This window comes from Callithrix jacchus, chromosome 3 (genome assembly GCF_049354715.1).
Source record: "Callithrix jacchus isolate 240 chromosome 3, calJac240_pri, whole genome shotgun sequence".
Classification (NCBI taxonomy): Eukaryota; Metazoa; Chordata; class Mammalia; order Primates; family Cebidae; genus Callithrix; species Callithrix jacchus.
Window position 1 is genome coordinate 7951300 of NC_133504.1, and position 25326 is coordinate 7976625.

Sequence of the window (25326 nt, forward strand, 5' to 3'; positions counted from 1 at the left end):
CACCCGTTTCACAGCAGTCTTCTAGCAATCACTTGCTTTGCTTCTCTGATTCTCAGAGGCATCTTTTTTACCTTTTCCAAACGCATCTCACTGAGCCTGGTGACGATTTGCGCTGATTGCTTCCACCTCTCTGGGCCAGCTCCCGTTACATGTGGACAGTCAGGTGAGTCCTCCAAAGGGAAGACACCGCCTGCCCTAGCCTGTCCCAAAGGCTCCTTTACCTCCTGGTGGGCACCTTCGGAGGCTTGACAGATTTATCGAATAAAAACACAGGATGCTCAGTTATATTTGAATTTCAGACAAACCCTTTTTTAAAGTATAAGTATGTCCCGGTATTACTTAATATGATTCATAGGCTTGACAGATTTATCGAATAAAAACACAGGATGCTCAGTTATGTTTGAATTTCAGATAAACAAACCCTTTTTTAAAGTATAAGTATGCCCCGGTATTACTTAATATGACTTCCTAAAATTCAGATTTAACTGGGCGGGTGTTTAATTTTGTAAATGACCCCTTTGACTCTCGTCCCTAAGACTTGGGATCCAGCTCCGTGTCTCTGGACTGTGACAGGACAGATCCGTGCGATCTCCGCCCGCATAATCAGAGTGTCGTTTCGCATTCAGCTCTCTCCGATTGTGGATTATTTTCCAGGACCATCATCACAAAGTACCACTAAGTAGGTGGCTTAGAGCAACAGCAATTTATCACCTCTCCGTTGTGGAGGTGCCGGAAGTCCAAGCTCCAGGGGTCAGCAGGGCCGTGTTGCCTCTGAGGATCCAGGGGCAGGGTCTCTGCCGAGCCTCCCTCCTGGCTTCTGGCAGTGCCTGGGCCGGAGGCAGCATAACTGCAGTCCTTGCAGGGGTCTTGCCGTGTACGTCTCTGTCTCTTCTCACACCTTCTCTTTCTAAATAAGGATGCAAATTATTAGATTGGTTTAAGGGCCTACCCCTACACCAGTATGAACTCATCTTAACTAATCTCCAATGACGCTGCTTCTAAATAAGGTCACATTCGCGGGTACTCGGGTTAAGACTTCAACATACCTTTTTCAGGGACATAATTCAACCCATAACATATTAGGAGAGACTTTAAAAAATTCAATTTCGGGGTCCAAAGTGGCTCCTGCTGGAGGTCGTGGCGCTTGCGAAGGTGAGGTCATGAGTTCAAGGCTAACCTGAGCAACCTTATAAGCTCAAACTGGCAAAAAAAAAAAAAAAAATTCAATTTTGATGTTATTTATGCTGAGGCCAGATGGCAGCCCAGGGACCTAACAAATCCCCGTGAGTTAAAGATTTAAGCAAACAGGAACTTTTTTGTGTAGAATAAAAATTTGTTCTGGAAACTTGGAAGAACTTCGTTAGTCAACAATAAGACGTTGCAACTATACAAAAGTGTGGAACACAGAAGTTTAGTGATACGAGAAGTACTCATATTACAGTAAGCGAAGAAAGCTTACAGAACTATAGTAATTTAACTAAAGTATCTTCTGGCATCTCAGTTATGTGCTGAGCGTTCGAGCACTCGATCTGCACACAGGAGCTTACAGTCTATAAGAAAAGACAAAGATAATTATTCCAATTATTAATTTGCTATAACTGTAACTATAATTAATTAGGTAAAGAAACAGAGTATTATAAAATATAGGTACTTGGGAGGATTCACAGTGAAAGAATCTCAAGTATTTTAAGAAAATGAAAACCAGAGCTGTTTGCATTTGGGAAAAATACATTAATAGGTGTAAATTAGGTCGGGCATGGTGGCTCACCCCTGTAATCCCAGCACTTTGGAAGGCCGAGGTGGGCAGATCACCTGAGGTCAGGAGTTTGAGACCAGCATGACCAATATGATAAAAGCCTGTCTCTACTAAAAATACAAAATTTTGCTGGGAGTGGTGGCATGCACCTGTAATCCGAGCTACACGGGAGGCTGAGATAGAATTGCTCTAACCTGGGAGGTGGAGGTGGCAGTGAGCTGAGATCGTGCCACTGCACTCCAGCCTGGGTGACAAGAGCGAGACTCCATCTCAAAAAAAAAAAAAAAAAAAAAAGGCCAGGCACAGTGGCTCATACCTGTCATCCCAGCACTTTGGGAGGCCAAGGCAGGTGGATCCCCAGAGGTCAGGAATTTGAGACCACCCTGACCAACATGGAGAAACCCTGTCTCTACTAAAAATACAGAATTAGCGAGGCGTGGTGGCACATGCCTGTAATCCCAGCTACTCGGGAGGCTGGGCAGGAGAATCGCTTGAACCCAGGAGGCAGAGGTTGCACTCCAGCCTGGGCAACAAGAGCAAAACTCCATCTCAAAAAAAAAAAAAAAAAACAGGCATTAATTTATTTATGTAAAAAGTAAACAGTGGATATAAGCTGCTTCACAAACTTTCTGGGGACAATATATTCACTTAAAAATGTTCCCAGTTAATTACTTCCACATCCCTTTCAGTGCCTTCCCATGGCCCTCAGCATAAAGTCTCAACCCCAGGCTATGACTTGTAAGTCCTCCCTCTCTAGTTCTTGTCTGTCTTCAGCATCTCCCGCCACAGTCCTGCGCTCTGGCATAGTTTGCTATCCTCCGGCCGGAGGTTCCCGAAATGTGCCCAGCTCCTTCTGGCCTCAGGGCCTTGCACCCCCGGCTTCCTTTATGTAGAAAGCTGTCCACGCAGACCTTGGACAGGGCAAGCCTCTGCTTATCATCTGAGAGGGCATCCGTGACAATGACGACAGCCCTCTGTGCCAAACCCACTCTCTCTCTATTGCATTTTTTAGTGGTTTTGTAGCAGTTGCAGTGTTAGAAATTACCACATTTTAAAACTGGTTTTTTTTATTCTCTGTCTCTCCCCATGTAATGGCGGCATTGTGACAGCCAGCACTGGGAATGTAATCAGATGGGAGTGCACGTGTTGCAAAAGGCTCACCTCCTCCACAAATGTAAGGTGTTTTGCTGACGTGATGTTTGTTTTAAGACTTTGATGAAAGGGGGAGGACCTCGGCTGATGTGAGCCAGGGCCGGATTGCAGCTCCCACTCGGGCGGACAGAGCAGTGTGTGGAGCCTTGCACTGTGAACTTCTGCTCCAGAAGTCAGGAAAGCCGAGAGAGCCCACAGACCCTCTGGAGGAAGGGGATTGGTCCTGCACGACCTGGGAGACACCCCAAACGCTGTGAGTGGGAAAGGGGGGTTGTCTGCCCTTACATATAAACCTTCACTGGGAAACCTGGAGGTGTAGATCACAGAAGATTCTGACCTTACCTGGAGCTGAATCAATTTAGAGAGTCAGTGAAATACGGGGGTAGAGGAGGCAGCCGGAAGAATGCTGTGGGCTTGCTGGGTCCCCTCACAAGCCAACTCTGCCTCGCCTCACAGGGGTCCTTGAGGGGGGCTGCCAGAGGCACTGGGAAAGGCCACCAGGAGAAGGAAGCCTCCAGCTGAACTTTTAACAATTTGAGCTGCTGGAGTCATGTCCTGGCCAGAACTCGGGGGAGGGCAGGAATCCGACTCCACAGGTAGGGAAAGCACGAATGCCTTACTCGCCTACGCAGCTGGGAGGTGGGAGCCTGGGGCAGGTTCTTAGCCCTGATGCCCACTGCTAGAAACAGACTTGGTGCTCTTGATGGGGGCATGGGGGGAGTAAGACTGGCCCTTTGGGTTGCATGAGAGACTGTGCTTTCCCCCACTTCTCCGATGACCTGCATGGCACAGCAGAGGCAGCCATAATCCTCCTAGTAACATAACCCCCTTCAGCTGGGAGTCTCAACCCATCCCCCACAGCCGCCATGGCAAGACTCTCCCAAGGAGAATCTGAGCCCAGACGTGTCTAGCCCTGCACCCACCTAATCGTCCTCCCTACCCACTTCAGATAGCTGAAGACAAAGGGCAGATCCTCTTGGGGTTTCTAGAGCCCTGCCCACCACATGCCCCCCCATACAACTGCCTGTCCCCCCATACGATGGCCTGTTCCCCCATACGACCACCTGTCCCCCTCACACGACCTCCTGTTCCCCCCTCAGGTGACCGCCTGTTCCCCCCCATATGACCGCCTGTTCCCCCCATACGACCGCCTGTTCCCCCCATACGACCGCCTGTTCCCCCATATGACCACCTGTTCCTCCCATACAACCACCTGTTCCCCCCATACGACCACCTGTCCCCCTCACACGACCTCCTGTTCCCCCCTCAGGTGACCGCCTGTTCCCCCCCATATGACCGCCTGTTCCCCCCATACGACCGCCTGTTCCCCCCATACGACCGCCTGTTCCCCCATACGACCACCTGTTCCTCCCATACGACCACCTGTTCCCCCCATACGACCACCTGTCCCCCTCACACGACCTCCTGTTCCCCCCTCAGGTGACCGCCTGTTCCCCCCCATATGACCGCCTGTTCCCCCCATACGACCGCCTGTTCCCCCCATACGACCGCCTGTTCCCCCATATGACCACCTGTTCCTCCCATACGACCACCTGTTCCCCCCATACGACCACCTGTCCCCCTCACACGACCTCCTGTTCCCCCCTCAGGTGACCGCCTGTTCCCCCCCATATGACCGCCTGTTCCCCCATACATCTGCCTGTTCCCCCCATACGACCGCCTGTTCCCCCCATACGACCGCCTGTTCCCCCATATGACCACCTGTTGCTCCCATACGACCACCTGTTCCCCCATACGACTGCCTGTTCCCCCCATACGACCACCTGTTCCCCCCATACGACCACCTGTTCCCCCATATGACCGCCTGTTCCCCCATATGACCACCTGTTCCTCCCATACGACCGCCTGTTCCCCCATATGACCACCTGTTCCTCCCATACGACCGCCTGTTCCCCCTCATATGGCCGCCTGTTCCCCCATATGATGGCCTATTCCCCCATACTACCACCTGTTCCCCCATACAACCGCCTGTTCCCCCTCATACGACCTCCTGTTCCCCCTCATACGACCTCCTGTTCCCCCTCATACGGCCACCTGTTCCCCCATACTACCACCTGTTCCCCCATACAACTGCCTGTTCCCCCATACGACCTCCTGTTCCCCCCATACGACCACCTGTTCCCCCTCATACGACCTCCTGTTCCCCCTTAAGACTGCCTGCTCCTCCCCATACGACCATCTGTTCCCCCATACGACCTCCTGTTCCCCCTCATACGACCTCCTGTTCCCCCTTAAGACTGCCTGCTCCTCCCCATACGACCACCTGTTCCCCCTCTTATGACTGCCTGTTCCTCCCCATATGACCACCTGTTCCCCCTCTTATGACTGCCTGTTCCTCCCCATATGACCACCTGTTCCCCCTCTTATGACGGCCTGTTCCCCCCATACGACCACCTATTCCCCCTCTTATGACGGCCTGTTCCCCCCATACGACCACCTGTTCCCCCTCTTATGACTGCCTGTTCCTCCCCATATGACCACCTGTTCCCCCTCTTATGACTGCCTGTTCCTCCCCATATGACCACCTGTTCCCCCTCTTATGACGGCCTGTTCCCCCCATACGACCACCTATTCCCCCTCTTATGACGGCCTGTTCCCCCCATACGACCACCTGTTCCCCCTCTTATGACTGCCTGTTCCTCCCCATATGACCACCTGTTCCCCCATATGACTGCCTGTTCCCCCTCATACGACCATCTGTTCCCCCATACAACCACCTGTTCCCCCTCATACGACAGCCTGTTCCCCCCATATGACTGCAGCTGATGCTCTCTTGAATGGGCCACCTCCTGGCAGAAGCCCAACCAGCACAAAAATAGTGCATTAAGCAACCAAAGCTAAGAACCCTCACAGAGTCCCTTTCACCCCCTGCCATGTCCACCAGAGCAGGTGCTGGTGTTCATGCCTGGGAGACTTAGAGATAATTCACATCACAGGACTCTGTGCAGACAACTCCCAGGACCAGCCCAGAGCCGGGTAGACTTGCTGGGTGGCTGGATCCAGAAGAGAGGTGACAATCACCACAGCTCGGCTCCCAGGAAGCCACAGCCCTAGGGAAAGGGGGAAAACACCACAGCCAGGGAACACCCATGGGATAAAAGCCTCTGAACAACAGCCTTCAACCCTAGACCTTCCTCTGAGAGAGCCTGACAGAGCCTACCAAATGAGAAGGAACTAGAAAACCTGGTAACATGGAGGGAGTGAAGCGTTTCGGGCCAATGGGGAGCCTTTTGGAAATCCTAGCGTGGGAAAAGCTCAAACAGTACTTCTCCTACACCAGGAGGCTGTGCTCGAAGTGTCGGTCAGCTGTTCAACCACATTCCCATACTGCTTGCGACTTCAATAGAAACTAGGAAGCAAACACCAGGAGGAGAGATTCCGCTCATGGTCACAAGCCCCTCCCCACCCAGGACTGGGGCGGACCCCCCGCAATTCCGAATCACCTGGGGAGAGAAGCCCAGGCCTCCCTGGCCATCGGCGACAACCCTCTGGGGCCCTCCACCCCTCCATGCTGTGGAAGCTGTGACTTTCTCGCTCAGTAAACTGCGTGGCTGCTCACTCTGTCCACGAACGCGTTTGGGGCTGGAACACTCGCCGTGGGGGTAAGGCTCTCTGCTCCATTCTTCAGCAAGGGAAGCCGGGAACCTGAGCCCGGAGCCCAAGCTGCACATGCGGTCACAATATGACAAAATGAGGTTCTTCAGTAGCCCCCAGAATCACACTAGCTCTCCGGCAACGCATCCAAACCGAGGAGAAATCCCGGATTCACCTGAAGAACATTCCAGAAGCTCAGCTATGAAGCTAATCTAGGAGGCACCAGAGGAAGGTGCAGCGCAATTTAAGGAACTCATGCAGGAAACGAGGGCAGGAGTGTTCAGTGAAACCGCATAAATAAAAACAGCAGAAACGTCGGGAAGCAACGGGCACACTCACAGAAAGGCAAACGCTCTGGAAAGTCCACCAGTAGACTCAAACATGCAGAAGAAAGAAACTCAGAGCTTGAAGACAAGGCTTTCAAATGAACCCAATCCTAGAGGACAAAGAAAAAGGAGTAAGAAAATCTGAACAGTCTCCAGGGAGCTGGGATTATGTTACACAACCAGACCTGAGAATCATTGGCGTTCCTGAGGAAGAAGAGAAATCCAGAAGTTTCTAAAACATATTTGAGGAATAATTGAGGAAAACTTCCCTGGCCTTGCTAGAGATCTAGACATCCAAATACAAGAAGCACAAGGAACACCCAGGAAATACGTCACAAACAGATGATCACCTAGGCACATTGTCATCAGCTTATCTAAAGTTAAGATGACGGAAAGAATCTTAAGTTATCCTGGCAAGAGTGCCAGGTAACCTAGAAAGGAATCCCTATCGGATGAACAGCAGATTTCTCAGCAGAAACCCTACAAGCTAGAAGGACCTGTGGCCCTGTCTTCAGCCTTCTTAAGCAAAAGCAATTATCAGCCAAGAATTTTGTATCCACTGAAACTAAACTTAGTAAATGGAGGAAAGATACAGTCTTTTTCAGACAAATAAATGCTGAGAGAATTCACCGCTACCAAGCCGGCACTGCAAGAATTGCTAAAAGGAGCTCTAAATCTCTAAACAAATCCTGGAAACACATCGAAATAGAAGCTCTTTAAAGCATAAATCTCACAGGACCTATGAAGCAAAAATACAATTAAAAAAAAAACAACCGAGCTGTACAGGCAACAAATAGCACAAAGAATGGAAGGACCTCGCATCTCCATACTAACGTTTAATGTAAACGGCCTGAGTGCTCCACTGAAAAGACGCAGAGTGGATGAGACCTCACCAACCATCAGCCGCCTTCAGGAGACTCACCCAACAGAGAAGGACCTCACCAACCATCAGCCGCCTTCAGGAGACTCACCCAACAGAGAAGGACCTCACCAACCATCAGCCGCCTTCAGGAGACTCACCCAACAGAGAAGGACCTCACCAACCATCAGCCGCCTTCAGGAGACTCACCCAACAGAGAAGGACCTCACCAACCATCAGCCGCCTTCAGGAGACTCACCCAACAGAGAAGGACCTCACCAACCATCAGCCGCCTTCAGGAGACTCACCCAACAGAGAAGGACCTCACCAACCATCAGCCGCCTTCAGGAGACTCACCCAACAGAGAAGGACCTCACCAACCATCAGCCGCCTTCAGGAGACTCACCCAACAGAGAAGGACCTCACCAACCATCAGCCGCCTTCAGGAGACTCACCCAACAGAGAAGGACCTCACCAACCATCAGCCGCCTTCAGGAGACTCACCCAACAGAGAAGGACCTCACCAACCATCAGCCGCCTTCAGGAGACTCACCCAACAGAGAAGGACCTCACCAACCATCAGCCGCCTTCAGGAGACTCACCCAACAGAGAAGGACCTCACCAACCATCAGCCGCCTTCAGGAGACTCACCCAACAGAGAAGGACCTCACCAACCATCAGCCGCCTTCAGGAGACTCACCCAACAGAGAAGGACCTCACCAACCATCAGCCGCCTTCAGGAGACTCACCCAACAGAGAAGGACCTCACCAACCATCAGCCGCCTTCAGGAGACTCACCCAACAGAGAAGGACCTCACCAACCATCAGCCGCCTTCAGGAGACTCACCCAACAGATAAGGACTCACATAAACTTAAGGTAAATGGGTGGGAAAAACATTCCATGCAAATGGACACCAAAAGTGAGCAGGAGTAGCTATTCTTTTTTCATGAGACAGAGTCTTGCACTGTCGCCCAGGCTGGAGTGCTGTGGTGCGATCTCAGCTCACTGCAACCTCCACCTCTGGGTTCGAGCAATTCTTCTGCCTCAGCCTCCTGAGTAGCTGAGACTACGCCTGCATGCCACTACACCTGGCTAAGTTTTGTATTTTTAGTAGAGGTGGGGTTTTACCATCTTGGCCAGGACGGTCTCAATCTCCTGACCTCGTGTTCCACCCATCTCAGCCTCCCATAGTGCCAGGATTACAGACATGAGCCACCCCCTCAGCCTAGGAGTAGCTATTCTTACATCAGACAAAACAAACTTTAAAGCAACAGCAATTTAAAAAAACAAAGAGGGGTATTACATAATGCTGAAAGACCTTGTCCAACAGAAAAATGTCACAATCCTAAATATATATGCACCTAACACTGGAGCTCTTAAGTTTATAAAACAATTACTAATGGACCTAAGAGATAAGAAAGATAGTAACACAATAATAGTGTGGGACTTCAATACTCCACTGACAGCACGAGACAGGTCATCAAGATGGAAAGTCAGATAAAGCACAGTGGCTCATGCCTATACTCTCAGCATCTTGGGAGGCCAAGACAAGAGGATTACCTGAGGTCAGATCAGTCTGGCCAACATTGGGAAACCCTGTCTCTACTAAAAATGCAAAAACTAGCCAGATGTGGTGATGCATGCCTGTGATCTCAGCTACTTGAGAGGTGGAGGCAGGAGAATCACTTGAACCTAGGAGGTGGAGGTTGCAGTGAGCCCAGATCACACCACTGCATTCCAGCCTGGGTGACAGAGCAAGGCTCCATCTCAAAAAAAACAAAAAACAAAAAAAGGTAGAAAGTCAACAATGAAACAACGGATTTAAACTATATCCTGGAACAAATAATCTTAACAGACATTTATAGAACATTCTGTGCAACAGCTGCAGAAGGTGCATTTTCTTCATGAGCACACGGAACTTCCTCCAAGACAGAATGTATGACAGGCCACAAAATGAGCCTTAATAATTTAAGAAAATTGAAATGATGGTCAGGCACAGTGGTTCGTGCCTGTAATCCCAGCATCTTGGGAGTCTGAGGGAGGCAGATCATGACCATCCTGGACAACATGGTGAAATCCCGTCTCTACTAAAAATTAAAAAATTAGCCAAGCGTGGTGGTGCACACCTATAATCCCAGCTACTCGGGAGGCTGAGGCAGGAGAATTGCTTGAACCCGGCAGGTGGAGGTTGCAGTGAGCTGAAATCATGCCATTGCACTCCAGCCTGGTGAAAGAGAGAGACTCCATCTCAAAAAAGAAAAGGAAAATTGAAATTATATCAAGCATTCTCTCAGATTACAATGGAATAAAACTGGAAATCAACTCCAAAAGGAACCTTTGAAACCATGCAAATACATGGAAATTAAATAACCTACTTCTGGATGAGCATTGGGTCAAAATGAAATCAACATGGAAATTAAAAAATTCTTCAAACTGAATGACGGTGGGGACACAACCTATCAGAACCTCTGGGATGTAGCAAAGGCAGTGCTAGGAGGAAAGTTCATAGCCCTAAATGCCTGCATCAAAAAGTCTAAAAGAGCACAAACACACATTCTAAGGTGACACCTCAAGCAGCTAGGGAAACAAGAACAAACGAAACTCAAACCCAGAAGAAGAAAGGAAATAACCAGGATCAGAGCAGAACTAAATGAAAATGAAGCAAAAACAAACAACACACACACACACACACACACACACACACGATAAATAAAACAAAAAGCTGGTTATTGAAAAAGATGAATCAAACTGATAGACAATTAGCAGGATTAGCCAAGAAAAGAAGAGAGAAAATCCAAATAAGCTCAATAAGAAATGAAACAGGAGATATTACAACTGACACCACTGAAATACCAAAGATCATTCGAGGCGACTTTAAACACCTTTACACACATAAACCAGAAAACCTAGAGATGGATAAATTCCTGGAAAGATACAACCTGCCTAGCTTAAATAAGGAAGAATTAGATTCCCTGAACAGACCAATAAGAAGGACACTATTCCATAAGATAAAGAGGGAATCCTCCTTAAATCATTCTGTAAAGTCAGTATCACCCTAATACCAAAACTAGGAAAGCACATAACCAGAAAAGAAAACTACAGACCAATATCTTTGATAAACACATCTGTAAAAATGCTTAACAAAATACTAGCTAACGAAATCCAACAACATATCACAAAGATAATGCACCATGATCAAGTGCGTTTCATGTCAGTATGCAGGGATGGCTTAACAGATGCAAGTCAGTAAATGTGATACACCACATAAACAGAATTCAAAACAAACACATGAACATATCAATAGATGCAGAAAAAAGCATTTGACAAAATCCATGTCTAAGCTCAGTTAGGGGATTTAATCATAAAGCATCCCTTTAAGATTAAAACTGTCAGCAAAATTGGCACACAAAGGACATACTTCAATGTAATAAAAACCATCTATGACAAACCCACAGTCAACATAATACTGAATGGGAAAAAGTTGAACGCTTTCTCCTTGAGACCTAGAACAAGACAAGGACGCCCACCTCATCACTCCTCTTCAACATAGTACTGGAAGTCCCAGCCAGAGCAGTCAGACAAGAGAAAGAAATAAAGGGCACCCAATTCAGTGAAGAGGAAGTCACAATTCACTGTTTGCTGACGGGTATGATTGTTTACCTAGAAAACCCTAAAGACTTCTCCAGAAAGCTCCTAGAACTGATAAAATAATTTAGGAAAGTTTCCAGATACAAGATTAATGTACACAAATCAGTAACTCTCATATACACCAACAACCACCAAGCAGAGAATCAATTGAGAACTCAACCCTTTTTACAATAGCAGCAAAAAACAATAAAATTCTTAGAAATACACCTAACCAAGGAGGTGAAAGACCCCTACAAGGAAAACTACAAAACATGGCTGAAAGAAATCACAGATGACACAAACAAATGGAAACACACCCCATGCTCATCAATCGGTAAAATCTACTGTGAAAATGACCATACTGCCAAAAGCAATCTACAAATTCAATGCAACTTCCATCAAAATACCACCATCATTCTTCACAGAACTAGAAGAAACCATTCTAAAATTCACATGGAACCAAAAAAGAGCCCACATACTCCAAGTAAGACTAAGTAAAAGGAACAAATCTGGAGGCATCACACTGCCTGATTTCAAACTATACTATAAGGCCATAGTCACCAAAACAGCATGGTACTGGCATAAAAATGGGCACATAGACCAATGGAACAGAACAGAGAATACATAAATAAACCCAAATACTTATAGGCAACTGATCTTTGACAAAGCAAACAAAAACAGAAAGTGGGGAAAGGGCACCCTATTCAACAAATGGTGGTGGAAAAATTGGCTAGCCACATGTAGGAGAATGAAACATGTAGGCTCTTCATCTCTCACCTTAAATGAAAATCAACTCAAGATGGATCAAGGACTTAAATCTATGGCCTGAGACTATAAAAATTCTAGAAGATAACATAGGAGAAACCCTTCTAGATACTGGCTTAGGCAAGGACTTCATGAGCAAGAACACCAAGGCAAATGCAATAAAAACAAGTACAAATGTCTGGGACTTGACTGAACGAAGGAGTTTTGCCTGGCAAAAGGAATAGTCAGCAGAGTAAACAGACGACCCACAGACTGGGAGTAAATCTTCACAATCTACGCATCTGACAAAGGACTGATATCCAGAATCTACAGTGAACTCAAACAAATTAGCAAGAAAGAAACAAATAATCCCATCGAAAAGTGGGCTAAGGACATGAACAGACAATTCTCAAAAGAAGATACATAAATGGCCAAGAAACACATGAACAAATGCACTAATGATCAGGGCAATGCAAACCAAAACCACAATGTGATACCAGCTTACTCCTGCAAGGATGGCCATAATCAAAAATAAAAAAATAATAGATGTTGGCCTGGATGAGGTGAAGAGGGAACACTTCTACACTGCTGGTGGGAACGTAAACTAGTACAACCACTGTGAAAAACTGTGTGGAGATTCCTTAAATAACTATAAATAGAACTATCATTTGATCCAACAATTTCACTAGTTGGTATCTACACGAGGAAACAGTCATATGAATAGGATACTTGGACATGCATGTGGATGGCAGCACAATTTGCAAGTGCAGAAAAGTGGAACCAACCCAAATACCCATCAATCAATGAGTGGATAAGGAAACTGTGATATAGATACATGATGGAATACTATTCAGCCACAGAAAGGAATGAATTAACGGCATTCACAGTGACCTCAATAAGACTGGAGACTACTATTCTAAGTGAAGTAATTCAGGAATGGAAAACAAAACATTCTATGCTCTCATTCATAAGTGGGAGCTAAGCTATGGACTTTGGGGATTTAGAAGGCAAGTGTGGGAAGGGAATGAGGGATTAAAGACAACAAATAGTGTACAGTACATACTGCTTGGGTGATGGGTGAACCAAAATCTCACAAATCACCAAGAAAGAGCTTACTCATGTGGCCAAACACCACCTGTTTCCCAGTAACCTATGGTAATAAAAATTGTTTTTAAAAAGACGCTGATGAAAGATGGTAAGAGCAAACTGTGGAAACAAGGCCAGAAACACGTCGAGAGGATAGAAAAGTGATCTGTCACCAACAGTGACCCAGGCCCTGCCGGACTTCTAACTTTGAAGGTTCCAGCCTGGTTATGCCTCTATTTGAATGAATGAGTAAAGGAAGGAAGGAATGGAAATGCTTATTTATATTCTTTAGAAGGAATGAGTTGAGTTTTTTTTTCTTGAAATCATCCTGCCTCATTCCCATTCATTTTAGAGCCCTTTATAGTTCCTCTGTCCAAGTGTGTCTATCTTCTGTCTGAAGTCCTACTTCTAAACCCTGAGAATCCGACAGCTTCCTTTTCCATACTGAACAAGCTTCTGCTCTGCTGTAAGAAGTAACCCTAACAGTAATAATTCTGTTTAAGGGTTAACATAGCATTTATTTCAAGTCCTTGTTGTAGCCTAATTCAGAAAGTCTGCCGAGGAGACATTTTGTCAATCAAACAAAGGCAAAGGGAGGACTGAAGGCTGAAGTAGAGGGGTTTGTGCACACGCGGTGTTTATAGTTTGACAAACGTTCCATGCACACACAGAAGGAATCTGTTTGATTTCCTTCTCTTTTCCTTACTCACTGAAACCTAAATATTTAATGCCTGAGATTCTGCTCGGAAGAAAGTGGCTGGGTGCCAGTTCTGGGTTAGTGCCCTGCCTGAGGACACGCATGTGAGCTATGTATACACAGTGTTGTCAGTACAAGCTGTAATAATCAATAGGCTTTTTATTTTATTCCAGTACTTAAGCCAGCATCTGCTATATCCTCATAATAAAAATAAATGTTTTTTCAAACTGTATTTTATTATCTGTTCAGCTTTGTGTTTGAAGATCAATATTGCTGCACACTTGACTGATTTCATCATTACCAGTCAGTTTTCCCCGTAGGCTCTTTTTAATTTGCTGAAATTAGCTGCAATCAGAGCTTCTTATTCTTGCCTATAAAGCCCACATTTACATTAAAAATGAGTTCTTCTCCAAAAATAGTTTGTTGCTCCTGGCTGTGTTCTGCTCACTATCAACACACATGTATATATACACACATACAGAGGAAGAAAAGAAAACACCCAGGCAGATAAATGCACCGTTGAACTGAGAAAAGTAAATCAGAGTCTGTTTCGTAAACAGTCACTTTACAAACTCCTGAATATTGCCCCTCAGAATGTGTGAGGTTAAGTGGGGACGGATGTGAGCCTAGCATGAGATAGTCTGATGCTGTGCACGAGGAATCTCTCCTGTATATTTTTCTCTTGGCATCCATTAGCGCATCTTATTTTTATTCAACTTTAATAAAAGATAAAAGGAAGAAATACGTAGTATTTAATACTATTTTAATCTTGGTCCACATCTCATTTAGATAGGTCAAATGAACAGGAGGGAGTTTGACCAAGAAACTCCAGAAGGCTTTGATTTCTAAGTTTAAAATATTTCTTATGCTTTTGTAGATAGACTCCTCCCCTTACTGCTAATTAGATTCTTCATTCTGATCAGCGTCTAACCAATTATGTTCTAAGTATATTTAAAAATTCATGTTGGAAACATTTAGCCTTTTCCACATTTATCTGAAGGTGTTTATTTGACAGTATGTCTTGCCTGTAGCTACCTATAATTCGTCTCCAAACATTTGTCTAAAACTTGAACTTCTTAACCTTTAATTCCAGGAGAAAATGTGAATGTTTTCTCTACATTTTAATATACGTATTAACCCTTGTTTATAGATCAGGGACAAGAAATGTCAGCTTCAAAGAATAGTCCTTTACCAGGAAGTGAAAACAGTTAGAAGAGAAAACCATGTCTAAGCTCCATTAGGGGATTTATTGCCATAAACCAAAGAATGAGAACAAGTTATATTTGCCTTTTATAGTTTCAATCTTAATTACAAGAGTAAATTGCAATTATGCCAGTTTTCATAATACGTCAACAAGCCTTTGTCAAAATGATGACATCAACAGTATTTTTCAGGAAAGGTCCTTGAAAAAAAGAAATCAGAATACCAATGGGATGGACAGTCACAGAATCGGGTGACGTGCAACTTACCTGGAACTACTTTGAGAAATGTCTTCTGTTGTTGCTGTTCATTTAGCCAACACCACAGTGCCTGTTAGGGTAACGAACCACTTTCTGGCTAGTCACAAACGCTTTTCATCATTACGAGATGCTACACCCGGCACAGTCGCCATCTATATTGATGCCTCTAAATTCACACATGTAGTTAACATAATCATACCAAGTGTGACGGTCCTATAGCAGTTTTATAACAATATTTGTTGCCGACATTGATTGAACACTTACTATGGGATGGGCACTATATAACTTCACTTCTTTATTTCAACTACTCTATGTGACCGGGACTCCCATGCTGCATTTATTACCGCAGAGCCATTACATTAACTTTGTTCTGGGCTGTATCTATACAGATGCTGAAATTTGAAATCCGACAGTATTAATATAAAGACAGCAGGCTTGAACACTAGGCTATTCCTGCTTGAAGTGGCGACTGAATGAAATGTGCTTACACTGTTTTCTTAGTCTATCGTGGTAGATATTACACAAATATTTGCTGAACGTATGATGAGAATGGAAAGAAGACACAATTTTGTAAAGGGAAGAGGCACAGGATTGGCTTTGCACTCAAATTTGAATTACCATTTGCCTGTTGAAGCTTTGGTTGATTCATTATCAACCAAAGGTCAACATGGCAGCCCTGTCTCTACAAAAAATACAAAACTTAGTTGGGTGTGTTGGTACATACTTGTAGTCCCAGCTACTCGAGAGGCTAAGGTGGGAGGATCACTTGAACCCACGAGGTCGACGTTGCGGTGAGCTATGATGGCACCACTGCACTCCAGCCTGGGGAACAGAGGGAGACTCTGTCTCAAAAAATAAATAAAATAAAATAAATGTGCACACAAAAATGAAACATCTACATAGAAAAAAAAAAAGCATAAATCAAAGTAAACCATCTCTCTCACTTGCCCTAGTCTCACTCTGTGGACATCAGCACTCATGTCATTTCTATCTTTATTTCTTTGGGTGATTATTGTCATAACTCCAAATTAAATGCTTATACATCAATCTCTTAATTTTTAATTATTTATTTATTTAGAGACAGACTCTTGCTCTGTCGCCAGGCTGGAGTGCAGTGGTGCCATCTCGGCTCACCGTAACCTCTGCCTCCCAGGTTCAAGCCATTCTCCTGCCTCAGCCTCCCAAGTAGCTGGGACTACAGGCATGTGCCACAAGGCTGAGCTAATTTTTTGTATTTTTAGTAGAGATGGGGTTTCACCCTATTAGCCAGGATGGTCTTGATCACCTAACCTCATGATCCACCCACCTTAGCCTCCCAAAGTGCTGGGATTACAGACATGAACCACCGTGCCTGGTCCACTTCTTCTTAACTTTTCAACTTTAAGCGTACTTATTTCACTCCGGTATGTTGAAGCTGAGAAATTCATATCATTTATACTACCCTTTTTTCTCGTAATTTTGTTATCTTTTGTTGTTTTCCTGTTGGCTACCTGCCATAAATTCAAATATTATACTTAATCATCAGTTTTTAATCTTATCAACTTAAGGCAGGTAGCTCTTGATTTCCACATCATATAAGAAAATTTTGAAAGAGAGACCATATTACAGATATTTGGATATTCCAAAAATATGCCTTTAGGATAAAATCTAATCTCTGGTGATAAATTGACAGCAGATGGATAATTCTAAAGTTTCCCTACTTTCCTGCAGGATTTATGCCATTGTTTTTCATTAAGCCTTAACATTAATAAATGTTAATAAATTTGTTATTGAGAGTCCGGAGGTGAAGATTAAGTAGATTGTGAAGTCAAACCTTTCATGGGGCTTAGATTCTAAAACCAGCATGTAAATGGAAGTCAGATGTGACTCCACTTTACCTTCTTTTCCTGTAGTGCAGCAGTTGACCTCTACGTGGTGGCTTATGCCTGTAATCCCAGCACTTTGGGAGGCCAGGGAGGGTGGACCACTTGAGGTCAGGAGTTCGAGTCCAGCCTGGCTAACATGGTAAAACCCTGTCTCTACTAAAAAAGTACAAAGATTAGCCAGGCATGGTGGCACGCACCTATAATCCCAGCTACTCGGGAGACTGAGGCAGAAGAATCACTTGAACCTGAGAGGCGGATATTGCAGCGAGCTAAGATCGCTCCACTGCACTCCAGCCTGGGCAACAGAGCAAGACTCAGTTTCAAACAAATAAACAAACAAAAACAACAACAACAAAACCCAGAAAGGTCCCTTGGGCATCTACTGATGAGAAGTTTGAGAACTATGGGCTTTTTCTACAGGTTGAATTAATCAAAATCTCATTCGATTAATTTCAGTTGCTAGTAACAAAAAATTATGGTTTAACATGGCTTCTGCTAAAACACTCAGGGAATTTACTGGCTGTGTTATTGAGAGTCCGGAGGTAGACTGTGGGATCCAGCAACACAAACAATATAATCAGGAAACCTGTTTCTCTCGTCTCTACAGTCTCAGGCAAGCTCTTCCTATATCGTGGCAAAATGGTTCCTATTAGCTCACAGCATACATTTTTCATAGCTCAGCAACTTAATAGCGAGAGAGCTGCTCTTCCTGATAGTTTGCAAGGTTCTGTTGGGAGTTCTTCGGTCCTGTTGAGTAATGTATCTATCCCTCACATAAACTCTCTAGCCAGGTGTGTGAAATAATTGTACAGGTCTGACTCATGCATTTGCCCTGAGAATGATAAAACATCTGAGTAACGTCAGTGTCTTGCGAGGAAAATAACAAACTCAATAAATAAAAGAATTTACACTTAAGGAAATGAAGATAACAGCAATATGAACAGAAGGATGACCAAATACCAGAAAAGAAGTTAAAGAAAGGTTGGTAGTAAGGTTTAAATGACACAAGACAATTTTTTTTTTCTTTGTTTTGAAACGGAGTCGCACTCTGTGGCCCAGGCTGGAATGCTCAATCTTGGCTCACTGCAACCTCCACCTCCCAAGTTCAAGCGATTCTCCTTCCTCAGCCTCCTGAATAGCTGGGATTACGGGCGCGCACCATCACGCCCGGCTAATTTTTGTATTTTTAGTAGAGACGCGGTTTCGCCATGTTGGTCAGGCTGGTCTCGAACTCCTGACCTCATGATCTGCCCGCCTTGGCCTCCCAAAGTGCTGGGATTACAGCATGAGCCACGGTCCTGGGCGAGACACAAGACAATGCTAAGAGGTGTTGCTGTCAGGATGGCTTACTTATCCCCACATTTTAGCCAAAGTGAAAAACCTCTTTATAGCAGTTTTTACATTTTTATGTAGTGTTTCATAGACCCTTACTGGAGACAATTTCATCTTTTTGGTCTTCATGTTTCTCCTAACGCCAAGGTGGGGTATTATTAGATTTCATTTTCCCATCCTTTTGTGAAGCTCTACACCTGTCCCTTATGCCAGAATGTAGGAGAGAGATGGAGTCCAGACATGAGCTGGTGTTTGGAGAACAGCAGTTCACCTCCCATAAAACAATAAACTTGATCCTGACTCTTCAGAATATGGAAAGTTTGAGCTGGAGGGGGACCTTACAGATTGCATGTATTTTATAGGCAAAGAAACCTGGGTTCAGAATGGTTAACTTATTGGCCAAGGTGAAACAATTGGTTAATGGCAGAGCAAGAATAAGAAACCGAAGAACATAGTCGTTCTACTGACCTCTGCTCTAGAACTCTCTCCTATCACATACTGCTTGGCCAAGTTTAATGAGTTTTGATTAACTCATGAGGTGTGGTGACTGGAAGATAAATAGGAACTGAGCCAAGACTTGTTAAATCCAAAAACGAAGATTATGACCACAACCATCCACTTCATTATTGGACCCTTTGGAAATTAGGAACAGGAAGGGTAAAAAATCCGTGCTTCTTTGTACCCAGGGCTCCCACTCATGAATGTGTCGTTGCCTTGTAAATGAGCCTAATTTCGTGCACAAAAATAGCAACTTAGGAGTCAGACATTTCTAAGTCGGAGTTCTGGTTCTACTATTTCCCACCACTGTGGCTATGGGCAAATTATTCCTGTTTTCTGGATCTTCATTTCCTTACCTGTCAAACGGGATATGAGCACCTATGAATCATAAGAAATAAATTAGAGATGTATATAAAGTCACACAGTTTAAATCTAATTAACTCTAATTAATGTTTAGAAACACCTTAGGTTTTATTTGGTAATACTGACAAAATTTAACAATTGTTTCTGTTTCATTTCCGCAGAGAACATGTTTTTTCAAATGAATTCTGACTACAGTAGGTACAAATTTCTGTACGTAATTTCAAGGTATGAAAACAAATGTCGCTACAATATTTTTCTCTGATTTAATTTGTTTTCTATTTTAAGGTCCAATTCTACCAAATGGTGGAAACTTAATTTCTGTCACCTAGGATCTTTCCTCCTTCTCTATGAATTTGAGTACCCATTCCAAGGAGCGGACACAGTGTTGAGACACAGGGCAGGGGCAGGGCCAAGGAAGGAGCTCCCAGCATCCCCTGACATAGCCATTTTTCCACCAGGTTTCCGTCCACGTAGGCCCACGCGGGCCACTTTCCACCAGGTTTCCGTCCACGTAGGCCCACGCGGGCCACTTTCCACCAGGTTTCCGTCCACGTAGGCCCACGAGGGCCGCTTTCCACCAGGTTTCTGTCCACGTAGGCCCACGCGGGCGGCTTTCCACCAGGTTTCCGTCCACGTAGGCCCACGCGGGCCGCTTTCCACCAGGTTTCCGTCCACGTAGGCCCACGAGGGCCGCTTTCCACCAGGTTTCGGTCCACGTAGGCCCACGCGGGCCGCTTTCCACCAGGTTTCGGTCCACGTAGGCCCACGCGGGCCGCTGCTGCTCCCTCCGCATTCCTGTAGCCCGGCCTCTCTAGGTCAGGCGACTCTCTCTGCTGTGCCTATGCCTCTTTCCGGCACAGCGAATGTTCCATAACCTACTGTGCCATGCTGGGGAGTGTGGGTTCTCCGTGAGGCCCTCTCAGTCCACTTGCCCAGACATGGCCCACCGTCCTTTCTAGTCTGCTCCTCCCTGCCATACCAGGAAGAGGGAATGTGCTAGTCTTGCAGCTTCGCTGGCTGCTACTGGGAATGGGCTTTGTCACCTTCCTCACGGATCCCCCAGACCTTCTAAGGTTGCCGTCATCCTTCCTCACCTCTCTGTTTCCCTTTCTTCTCCCCTCCCGTTGCAATTCAGCCTTGGAGGTGCAGGTAGACAGGACATGGGGCCTCTCTTCAGGGAACCATATCAGCAGCGGATTCCCTAGCTTCCCCCTCACCCTTCAAGTTTTCCTTTCCATTGGGTCATTTCCTATCTGGATATGAGGCAGCCTGGGTCTTCATTTGTTCTTTGAAACTACTCTATGCCCATAAAAGTCAGGGCTCTGCTTCTCTTGCCTTCTGTATTCTGCTGCGACTTGCAAAAGGCAGTGGCCATAGAACACCTGTGTCTCAAGCAGAGGCAGGCAGTTTTAAAGGTTAGAGCCGCCTCTGGAACCCCCTGAGGAAATGAGGGAAGGGGGCATCATTAGCCATATCTGCCAAAGCCCCCTTAAATATTAATACTGCAGACCGATTTTAACTTTTTGTAAGTTTCTTTAACCTTAGAGAATAGGTAGAGCAGCCTTGTGGAAAATTTGCAAGCTAATAAAGAATATGTGGATGAGGCCGGGCGCGGTGGCTCACACCTGTAATTCCAGCACTTTGGGAGACCGAGGTGGGCAGATCACCTGAGGTCAGGAGTTCACGACCAGCCTGGCCAATATGGTGAAAACCCATCTCTACTAAAAATACAAAAATTAGTGGGTGTGATGGTGTGTGTCTGTAGTCCCAGCTACCCAGGAGGCTGAGGCAGGAGAATTGCTTGAACCCGGAAGGCACAGATAGAGGGGAGCCCAGATCACACCAATGGACCCCAGCCTGGGTGACAGGGCAAGACTCCATCTTAAAAAAAAAAAAAAGAATATGTGGATCAATGTAGTCATTCCTTCATTCCTCCATGCATCCTAGCAAGGATCTCATGATTAGCTCCCTTCCAAGGACTACACCGAGCTTCTCAGGCCATTTCCCCGTTAGCCTTCTACATTGCATCTCAAAAGGAGAAGTTAAAAGTCAGCCAGAGGAGGGACCAGTTGGCACCTCCAGTCAGGTCTCAGGGAGTAAACCCCCTAGTGCTAACCACAATCCTCTCTCTAGATGACGGATTTGAAGTGGAGGAATTTTCCCCAGAAGGTACTGTTCTCGCTAATCATGATTAGACCCCCCACCTAAGTCACGTGCTCCACTTACCTCTTCGATCACGACCCTCCCGCATGTAACCTCTAAGACTGTGAGCCTTTAAAAGAGGACAGGATTTTCTAGTCGGGGAGCTTGGTGGTTTTGGCATCTGTGCTGCTGCAGCTCCCGGCCGATTAAAATTACCACTTCCTTCCCGGCTCAGTGTTCCAGAGGTTTGTTTGCAGCCCTCCTGCTTCACAGGGAGGCCGAGGTTATAAAATACAAGGGGGAACTTGAAGCAAAGGAGAAGAAGTGGTCTAAACAGGAAGAATGCGCTCATGGTGTTTGATGGGCCACCAAAGGCAGCTTTTTAAAATCCCATTTTCGCCTCTTCTCCCCTTTATGTGACTGTTGGTTGAATAAGGAGAAGTTTTTTAAAACCTCAATTAATTTTAAGGAAGGAAACAAAGCAAGTGTTTTTCTTCCCACCAGGGAAGGCAATTTTGGTGTTAAACACCTCATTGATAGTGGTAATACTATGCAGTTCGTTTTAAAAATGGGAACAAAAGCAGTGTTTTCGTTCTCACTAGGGAAGGCAGTTTTAAACACCTCACTGAGGGTAGTGCTGCCAGGCTCATTTGGGACTTGGTAATAGCTCCTCTTGACAAGACGATACTGAGAACGCAGGGTGAAACCTACATCTCTCAGACGAGTTTTCACCCCACCTACTAGCAAAGGCACATTTTCTCTGTTTCCTGAAAGGAGTGTTGGAGTGCAATGCCATCCAATGATTTCCACAATGCCAAGTCCCATGGAAATGAATGCAGGAGCTCACGCTGTCGGCTTCAGTGAGTCTGGGTGTGGTAGCATGGATTTCCCAGGGCTTTGATACAGAATGAAGAGCGGGGGATGTCTATTCGCATTCATTTATTTTTCTGATCTAGAGTTTAAGAGGAGGAGAACACTCCTTTTATCACTGCCACCTGAAACTAGAACTAGTAGAAAGGAAGGGAAAAGAACATGGTTATGTCACCTGCAAGGCTGTGAATTTACTCCTTATCGTGGGGGAAGTCCTTGGTGGCATGTTTTAGTAAGCAAGTCGGTAGAGTCAGACACTGCGGCTGAAGGCGTCAGCTTAGACTCACGAGAAGAGCTTGATGTGTGTGGGCTGTGTGCTGCTCACGGGGCGTTGGCCTGGCCTCGGTGGCTCTGGGTCACAGCTTTATGGACTTAGCATCATCTCTGGCTGTCTTGCAAGACAGAGATCATATATGCTTGAGTTACTGGTTCAGAGAGAGGAGACGTAATATACCCACTGGGGGATGGGAGGAAGAACTATTAGGAAAACAGTGAAAGTAATTCAGATCTAATTATTCCATTCTGAATACTTCAATTCTCTTCTAGCAGGGGTCTGCCCCTCCCTGCCACCCCGGGCCACACACACAGCAGGTGTTGAGCTTCAGGCAAGTGAGCAAAGCTTCATCTGTATTCACAGCCACTCCCCCGAGTGCTCCCATTCCCACTGGAGCTCCGTCAGATCAGCGGTGGCCGTGGAGTCTCATAGCCCCCAGAACCCTATTGTGAACTGCGAATGTGAGGGATCTAGGCTGCGTGCTGCTTATGAGAATCTAATGCCAGATGATCTGTCACTGACTCCCATCACCCCCAGATGGGACCATCTAGTTGTAGAAAAACAAGCTCAAGACTCCCACTTATTCTACATTATGGTGAGTTGTATCATTATTTCATTATATGTTACAATGTAGTCATAACGGAAATGAAGTACTCAACAAATGTGATGCGCTTGAATCCTTCCCACACCACCCCTCACCCCATCCATGGAAAAATTACCTTCCGTGAAACCTGGTCCATGGTGCCAAAAAGGTTGGGGACTGCTGTCTTATGACATCATAGATTCATGGAATTCTTTTATAGGCAGGTTCCTTAGGGGAAACTGAAGCTGTTTCCTCATTTTCAGGAAATGTAGGAAAGATTAGGAAATCGAGGCTCAGGCCATTAGCAGTGGCTAACACAAGTTCCAGGTCAGTATTGCTTCTATAAGCCCTGGTCTCCACAAGAGAAAAGGCTAGTCAAGTCTACCACTTGAAGTCCCCTAGTCAGATACAAAGAAAGGATCCAAGATCCAAGCTGATTTACGGTTAACTCATTTGGGGAATTCACAATGCTCGAAAAAGCAAGGAGAAAGCAACGCAAGACTGTACACACTACAGCAGAGTCTTAACGAACAGCAGCACCTTCTTCAGAGTCTCACTGGCCACTGATGTGTGACTCCCTCCCCTGGCTTCCCCCATCCCAAGCTTTCAGCATGGAGACCCACGTGAGACCCGTGGGAGAGCTGCGTGGAGCCTGGGAACAGTATTTAGTCTCCTTCCTGTTGGGGCTTTTACATTTAAAAATGCAATTTCAGCTGGCACAGTGGCTCACTTCTGTAATCGCAGCACTTTGGGAGGTCAAGGCGGGCATATCACCGAGATCAGCAGTTTGAGACCAGCTTGGCCAACAAGGTGAAACCCAGTCTGTACTAAAAAAAAAAAAAAATACGCACACATGCACATATATATACACACACACACGCGCGCGCACACACACACACACACATTAGCCGGGTGCGGTGGCAGGTGCCTGTAATCCCAGCTACTCAGGAGGCTGAGGCAGGAGAATAGCTTGAACTCAGGAGGTGGAGGTTGCAGTGAGCTGAGATAGTGCCACTGCACTCCAGCCTGGGCAACATGGTGAGAGCTTGTCTCTATTTTAAAAAGATGAAAAAGGCCGGGCGTGGTGGCTCACACCTGTAATCCCAGCACTTTGGGAGGCCGAGGCGGGTGGATCATGAGGTCAAGAGATTGAGACCATCCTGGCCAACATGGTGAAACCCCATCTTTACTAAAAATACAAAAATTCTGGGTGTGGTGGCACACGCCCATAGTCCCAGCTACTCAGGAGGCTGAGGCAGAAGAATTGCTTGAACTCAGGAGGCGGAGGTTGCGGTGAGCCGAGATCGCGCCATTGCACTCCAGCCTGGGTGACAGAGTGAGACTCCGTCAAAAAAAAAAAAAAAGAAATGCAATTTTATTCTTACAACGTTCTGGAAGCAAGAAGGTGGTTCTGAGCATACAAAGGAAAATGTTTTATAAAGAAAACACGAGAAAGCAACAAGATGTTGGCCGCTTTGCGACTGCAACCCTTAACAAGTTTCAGTTATATATTCATATATATATATATTCAGAAATATAAGGTATATTATTCTACTTATTTTGTTCCAGAATAATATGCATGCCATTATGTTAGCTTTTTCCATAGCAGGCCATTTTTCTCTGGGTATGGTGATACCTCTCCCACTGCAGCTGAGCCTGAGCCTCAGTAGCTTCGAATGTGAATATAACATTTTTGTGAACTTGGTCACACTACTGCGTATAGAATCTGCTTTCGTTTCTCCCAGGGTTAGCAAGAGACTTTAATTGCTTCTTTGCACTCTCCCCATGCTCAGGAATCACAGGGAAGCCGTATCGTTGTAGGCGTTAGTTCTTTATAAGCGCTCGATCTGCTTCACACTCCACTTGTGTGCCGCCTTTGAAGTCTCGAGAAATCTCCTAACTGGCAGGAACTGCCAGGCCCGAACAGTGCAAAGGAAATCACACCCACCGTGGCCCCACCAAAGCACAGGCCTGGTGCTCACTCCATTTCTCCTGGTGTTTCTTACAATTCTGAATTGAGATGGGAGGAGAGAGGCGGTGGAAGGCGCTGTGTATTCCTAAGAGATTGCATTCAGG

The 25326-nt window shown here is 45.7% G+C and overlaps 1 long non-coding RNA gene across 2 annotated transcripts; it reads right to left on the reverse strand.

Moving 5' to 3' along the window:
• Nucleotides 1-1392: 1392 nt before the first annotated feature.
• LOC128931530 (uncharacterized) lies at nt 1393-22877 on the reverse strand. 2 transcript variants are annotated; one of them, XR_013533312.1, is made up of 4 exons: nt 22569-22877; nt 19375-19396; nt 16048-16145; nt 1393-1550 (listed from the first exon to the last, which is right to left on the reverse strand). It is a non-coding gene; the product is annotated as an uncharacterized LOC128931530 (long non-coding RNA). The 2 variants fall into 2 exon arrangements; XR_008479958.2 differs by lacking the exon at nt 19375-19396 and having other exon boundaries at nt 22569-22873.
• Nucleotides 22878-25326: the final 2449 nt, after the last annotated feature.